Genomic DNA, 6,771 nt, shown 5'->3' on the forward strand with positions numbered 1-6,771 from the left:
AAGAAAGAAAGAAAGAAAGAAAGAAAAAGAAGATTCTGTTCTTTTTCAATTTCTTAATTCTTAACTGGCATGGCATTAGGGGGCCAATTAGGTAGGAAAACCCTATAAATAAGTTGCTCTAGTGCTCAGTAGGATATATCTCCAATCTTCCTCGAACATATATTTGTAAGTAATATGATGACTATAAAGCAACACACAATTAATTGTTTAGGCTTCAAATGTCATTCACTATGCAGCAATTCCATAATTATTTCCATCACTTTTCATGATGCCTGTAATTTACCAGCTAAATCTTCATGAGGTTTTGTTGCCAAAAACTTAGTAAAATTTTGTGGCCAATTTGAACTAAGTTCCCTAACATATGTTGTCTAAAATGTACAGTTAGAGTTATTCTGCAATCAATAAGAATTAAACTCAAAAAACCTGAATGATGGCTAAGCCTCTAAAACTATGCAGTTGCTGCCAACTCTTCTTCTTTCAAATGAGGTACAAAAGCATGTAAGGCAGCTAAGGTAAAATTTCCAGACTCTGCTCACCTCTCACCAATTACTATGTATGTGTTTTGTGTGGGATGTCCATAAAAATACAATTGTGTAACAGAAAGAGCAGGGATTTAGAGAGAATCTGATTGACCCAGCTTGAGTTACATGGTAGGCAGGATTCTAATATGGCTCCCAAGATCCCTGCCCCAGCTATTGGTACACACCCTATATAATCCCCCTCACTGGAGCTGGAATTGTGAATAAAATGCAATAGTTACTTCTGCAATTACATTATAATACATAAAACTCCACTGTAGTAAACTAAAGAGTAATTCTTCTGATGGCCTTAAAGAAGCAAACTACCATGCTGTAGAGAGGGCCACATGATAAGGTACAACCTCTAACAGCTGAGAATGGTCCTCCACTGACAGCTAACAAGTCCTACAACCACAGAAGCTGAATTCTGCCAACAACTAGTGACCTTGGAAGAGGACCCCAAGCCCTTGATGAGACCAAAGTCCCAGTCACCATCTTGAAATCTGGTCAGACCCTGACAGCAGAGAACCTAGTCAACCTACAACCACACTCATGACCACATTCCTGACACAAATAGAAACTGTGAAATAATAAGTTCATGGTGTTTTAAGTCACTAAATTTTTTGTAATTTGTTTTGTAGGAAAAAAAATATATATATACATATATATGTCACATGATTATCGCTTAGAAAGAAGAGGTGGGATACCTTGATTAACAGCTGAAGTAAGGCTGTATCCAATGAAGGTGAAGTGGTCCTCTTTAAGCACAAATGAAGTGTCATCATCAGTTGGGGGGGATGGATACTGGAATAAAGAAAAACAAAAATAATCCACCACAATATATTAATTTTCTGATATCTCATAGGCCTTCAACATTCAACTCACAACTCTCTCCCACTATTGACTCTATTGCCATATACACACACTCCTTGATCTACATGCCATTGAGCCAGAGACCAACAAAGAATACATGAAGGCAACAAAATCTAGTAACACTGGGCAAACATAACAAATTAGTCTTAAATCTACCACTAATTAGCTACATGACCTTGGGCAAGCCATTCATGGGCCAGTTTCCTGTCTATAAAAAAAAGGGGGTGGGGTGGGGATTGGACTACCTTTAACGTCTCTTCCAACATTAAAACTGTATGAATTTTTCGTTCAAAAAAAAAAAAAAAAAAAACACCACTGGGGCAACTGGGTGGCTCAGCTGGTTGAGCATCTGACTCTTGATTTCTGCTTGGGTCATGATTCTAGGGTCATGGGATCAAGCCCTGGGTTGGGATCCTCACCGAGCATACAGCCTGCTTAAGATTCTCTCTCTCTCTCTCTCTCTCTCTCCCTCTCCCTCTGCCCCTCTACCCCTGCTCACATGCTCTTTCTCCCTCTCAAAAAAAAAAAAACCACCAAAATAATTCAAAATAAATTTTGATTGCTATAAAAAGAGCCAATACTGCTCCTAAAACATAACCCCTCCCCTCAGTATTCTGCCTCTGAAAGTGGCATCAAGAAAGGTTTTAGAGAAAGCCATAAGATATTTGCCTTCCACACCCAAATTGTTTAATAAAAGCTACCACATAAACGAATCTGGGGGTAGTTTAGAGGGAGAGGCAATCAGAATCACGAGGGGACCTTTGTAGAGTAAAACGTCCACGAATGAAAATCAACGTTTTAGGTTGCTACTGTGAATCATAATACATTTATGTTATAATTATGTTGGAAACATGTATTTTACTTCTTTTTCCCTTACCTGCCATTTATTGCGTTAAAAGGCATTGCTAAAGACCTAAAGTTGCAACTGAAAGAATTCATTTGTAAATTCACACTTTGTGAAAACACCTATAATAATTTTTGATCTCTTGGATCATTTTCACAACATGATAAATCAGAAAAAAAAGCAATTTCATTTTCTGAAAACCTACAGTAACTCAAATAAGCTGAAAATTAAATGTTAATGTAGTTATTTCACTTCTGAAATGTTGCAAAGAAATTTTAATCACAGTTGTTCTCACCAAATACATATTAACTGTGTAACAGATTCTTTTCCTTTGCAGTCTTCTCTTCCCAACAAAAATAAACCAAAAAATGAACAAGAAACCCTCAGAGTAGATTTCTCAGTTAAATTATTGTAACCATAATAAATTCCCATTACTGTCAAGCTTTTAAGTGAAGACAATTCCTAAAAGGGGAAGGGGAGGTTAAGGAAGAAAAAGGGCTTTCAGTAAATACTATCATTCAACTGCACAGAAGAAAAAATTTTTAAAAAGACTTCCAAATCAAGATACAATTAATATAATAGTAAGATTAAATGATAGGTTATTTCACAGCACATGTAGAATCTAAGAACAAGGTATTATTTCTTCTTGGATAGTCTCTATTGGAAAGGTGCCAAATAAAGTTCACATATATGGTAAAACTTATGCCTGGGATTGTCAGGAGTAACTTTGTTCCCGTATAGTATTCATAGAGAAATTGGGACCATTCCTGTAGCTTTGTCAAATTAAAAACAGACAAATAAATAAATAAATAAATAAATAAATAAATAAATAAATAAAAATTCTAAAAACAATCTCAAACTAGATAAAAATTTTTCTTATAATTCTTATTTTGTTCCCCTTTAAATCCGTTTAGACACTTAGCACCGTAATTTAGTTAAAAGAAACAGTATAAAAAAAAATAGTATGGAAAATTCTCAAAGAAATTCACATATCAAGTGAGTTCACTTAACATCCAGGTTTCCAAAAGGCAAGGATTTGCCTTCCTGAGGTACCACTATGAGATGCATACATGGTGAAGTCTCTTTCCATGAACGCTGTTAGAATTTTAAAAGTTTAAATTTAAAAAGAAATTTAGAAATTTAGTAAAAGTCTACCTATTCTTTTTTCCCAAATCTTGCATCAACCATTTGATGCCCGGGGTGGGAGGGCGAGGGCGTATCTCCACGTGCGGGGGTAAGAAACTGCGCTTGCACCCTGGAGTCCGCCGCACCCACCCACGCGCCACAATCCCGGGCCTCTGTTCCCTAAGGTAGGCGGCATAGAATGGACCTACCCGGTCTTAGAGCTTCAACAAAGTAAACCAAAAAAAGAGCCTAGCGCTGAAGGGAGGAAACTAATGATACTTAAAGGCAGAATGCAGACCTAATGCGCAGAACTTGGTTTTCAAACCACTTTCCAGGCTCCTCAACACTTGACAACTGAGACCACACTTAGGGCCCGATTTCTTCCAGCAGGGCTCAACAGTAAAGCGATCCCTGGGGGCGGGGGCGGGTAATGAGAGATGGCTGCTTGGGGACGGGCTCGGCAGAGTTGAGCCCACACGTAGCAGTATGACTCCTCACGCCTCCCTCCATGCCGCACAGAGGAGGGCTCGAGGCGTCGCGGCCAACGCGGGAACGCAGAACACGCACACCCCGCAGAAATAGAAATTTTCCAGAGCGCGGGCCCGCAGAACTGAACAGAAGAAGTATTTGTTTCACAGCTCTCTCGATGACCTAATGAGGAAGGGGGAGGGCAAAAATCAGGTCAGTGACCAGAAACCAAACAAGTTTGCGATTTTCGTAATGCAGCGAAGGCAAGGGTTTCCCAGGCCTCCTATTTAAAAGAGTCTACTTAAACTCCTTCAGGGAGTTTCTATTTCTTAGCTTCCACGATGTAGTTCACGAAAGCTGTCCGGTCAGCCTCCGACGCCTCTCTAAACCGAGCTCAGGGAGTCTGTAGGCTCCGCCTCTTGGTGGGCATGGCGCGCCTGCGCGTAGTTATTGTACTAAAGTATTTGTGCCTGCGTATCGTCTCCGTGGCAGCGATGGCCGAGTGGTTAAGGCGTTGGACTTGAAATCCAATGGGGTCTCCCCGCGCAGGTTCGAACCCTGCTCGCTGCGGAAGCGGGTGGCTTCCTTTTTCCCTTATGCCTTAAAACAATAACCTTTACTTGAACTGCTGCATTTCCCATTCCTGCGAGCTAAATGGCTCACCTACAAAGTTTAATGTGTCAAAAGAAAAACCAATACGTTGCAGTGCTCCAAACATGTATTTACGCTAAAGAGAAAAATCTTCCTTTGTCGTAGCCGGCAAGGTAATGGTTTCAGAAACTTGGTCTTCAATGTGAAGGCAAGTTCGCGAAATATAAATAAAATAAGGTAAATATTGTCACAATGTTTTGGGCTATCACAGCCCAGACAAGCTATCATATGAAAACTGATGGCGAGTGTGGTAACGGGTTAAATAAGTGATAAGCACAAGGTGGTGAATGAAAGTGTTAAATCACTATATTGTTCACCAGAAACTAATAGAATATTGTTAACTATCCTGGAATTAAAATAACTTAAGAAAAATAAAATAAAAATAAAACTGATGACAAGCTTAATGCCACCTCTTTTTCAATCTCAGAATCACCTTCAATAGTCGCCCCACTGCATCCAGAAGTGGTATGAGTTGAGAAACAATAAAAAAAATTTTAAGTTTGACTTCTATAGCATGATAGTTACATCCACAGAATGGAACACCATGCATGTAGCCACTAAAATGATAGTGATGACATGAGAAGGCCTTCTCAGTTTTGCCAAATCCAAAATGTTGGACAGACTAGAAAACAATATATATAATGATCACATTTTTGTTAAACTATTTATAGAATCATTTTTATGGCAAGAATGGGACAAAAACACTAGGGGCTGGAAAGAAATAATCACAATGTTAGCACTAATTATTATCTCTGGGTAGTGGAATTTGGAAAGATTTTAATAGTTTTAACAGTTTTTTGCTTAACATTGTAAAATGTGTATATTATTTAAAAAGAAATTTGTGTGGGTGCCTGGGTGGGTGGCTCAGTCGGTTAAGCGTCCGGCTTCGGCTCAGGTCATGATCTCAGAGTCCTGAGTTCAAGCCCCGCGTCCAGCTCTGTGCTGACAGCCCAGATCCTGGAGCCTGCTTTGGATTCTGTGTCTCCCTCTCTCTCTGACCCTCCCCTGTTCACGCTCTGTCTCTCTCTGTCTCAAAGTAAAATAAACATTAAAAAATAATAAAAAGAAACTTTGTGAAGTTAGTCTTTAAAACCATACACATCCTCTCTTTCTCCCTTTCACCCACTGTCACAATCTCCTCCCCACCCCACGATTTCCAGGTGTTCTTATGGAGTTCTCTAACACCTCAAATGCTAGGGATGGTTTTCTGGGGTACCTGAAGTAGATTCCAGCCACATAGCCCCCATCCCATTTGACACTTATCTCATCTGGCCCCACGGAGCCACTCACTTATAAATGGCTGTATTGGTTTCCTAGCTGGTCTCCTTCCCTCTTTCAGTCAGGATCACATTCTGCTGAAAAAACAAAAAAAAAAACAAAAAAAAAACAAAAAAAAACAGAAAATCCAACTCTAGTGACTTAAACACATAGGGACTTGTCTCAAGAAATCTGGGAGTAGGCAGTTCTCAAATGAAACAGGGAGCAGCACTCTTTCCATCTTTCTGTCCTGCCATTTAATACATTGACCGTGTCCCCTACTTGTTGTCTCATCATCTTAATATGGTTGCTATACCTCCAGAGCTCACATCTGTATTCAGCTAGGAAGGAGAAAGACAGGAACTCTCAGTTTATGTCTCATTTACTTGAACTGTGTAACAAGGCTACTACTAGCTACAAGAAATTCTAGCTGGGTATATAGCTATCCAAATCAAAATTGGAATTTCATTGGTAAGGAAGAAAGTTGAATGGATACTGAGCCGGCAACCAACTGTATCTGCCACACCCCTCTAAAAGGAAAGGCAAAACTTGCAGGCATAAAACCTTTGAAACAAGTCCCTTGCCTGCCTTCCTAGCCTTCCTTCTTCTCTCTCCCATCTCCTTTTGAGTTATTAACAGGCCTCCCAACACTGAATTATAGCTCATCATGCCTTTGAAGCTTTCTACATATTCACATACAATTACCTGAAATATCTTTCTCTTGCTTCCATCCTTCTCCCCTCATTAGTAAAAGAAGGTTGCCCATCATTTGAACTCCCTATTTAGAGGACTTGCTCTCTTTTTGAATCCAGGTACAAGGCTGCAATCTACCCTCCTGCCCCATTCCCATTATAGATGCTGAAAAAGCCACGTATTTGCTTTCCAAGACTCCCTTACAGCTAGAGATGCCGGGTGTTACGTAGGCCCAGATAATCAGATATGCCCACCTGCAACTTTCAATCAGAGCTATTAATACAAAGAAGCAGGGAAGGCAAGGATGCATCCCAGTGGTTAGGAGAGGCCATAATGGCAACC

General features: G+C 39.9%; 1 protein-coding gene and 1 non-coding gene across 2 annotated transcripts in view; one reads left to right on the plus strand and one right to left on the minus strand.

Annotated features, from left to right (window-relative positions):
* The window catches only part of CTNNA3 (catenin alpha 3), a 1,799,646-nt gene extending 1,795,736 nt beyond the window's left edge, over window positions 1-3,910 (minus strand). The window contains exons 1-2 of the mRNA XM_053888526.1: window positions 3,659-3,910; window positions 1,226-1,322 (exon numbers count right to left, since the gene is read on the minus strand). The gene's annotated coding sequence lies outside the window, so the exon portion shown is untranslated. The remainder of the gene's footprint in view (window positions 1-1,225; window positions 1,323-3,658) is intronic.
* A 406-nt stretch (window positions 3,911-4,316) lies between these two features.
* On the plus strand, window positions 4,317-4,398 carry TRNAS-UGA (transfer RNA serine (anticodon UGA)). The gene has a single exon. It is a non-coding gene; the product is annotated as a tRNA-Ser (tRNA).
* The last annotated feature ends 2,373 nt before the right edge of the window (window positions 4,399-6,771 follow it).

This window comes from Panthera pardus, unplaced genomic scaffold (assembly GCF_024362965.1).
Source record: "Panthera pardus isolate Hobbes unplaced genomic scaffold, ASM2436296v1 HiC_scaffold_22, whole genome shotgun sequence".
NCBI lineage: Eukaryota > Metazoa > Chordata > Mammalia > Carnivora > Felidae > Panthera > Panthera pardus.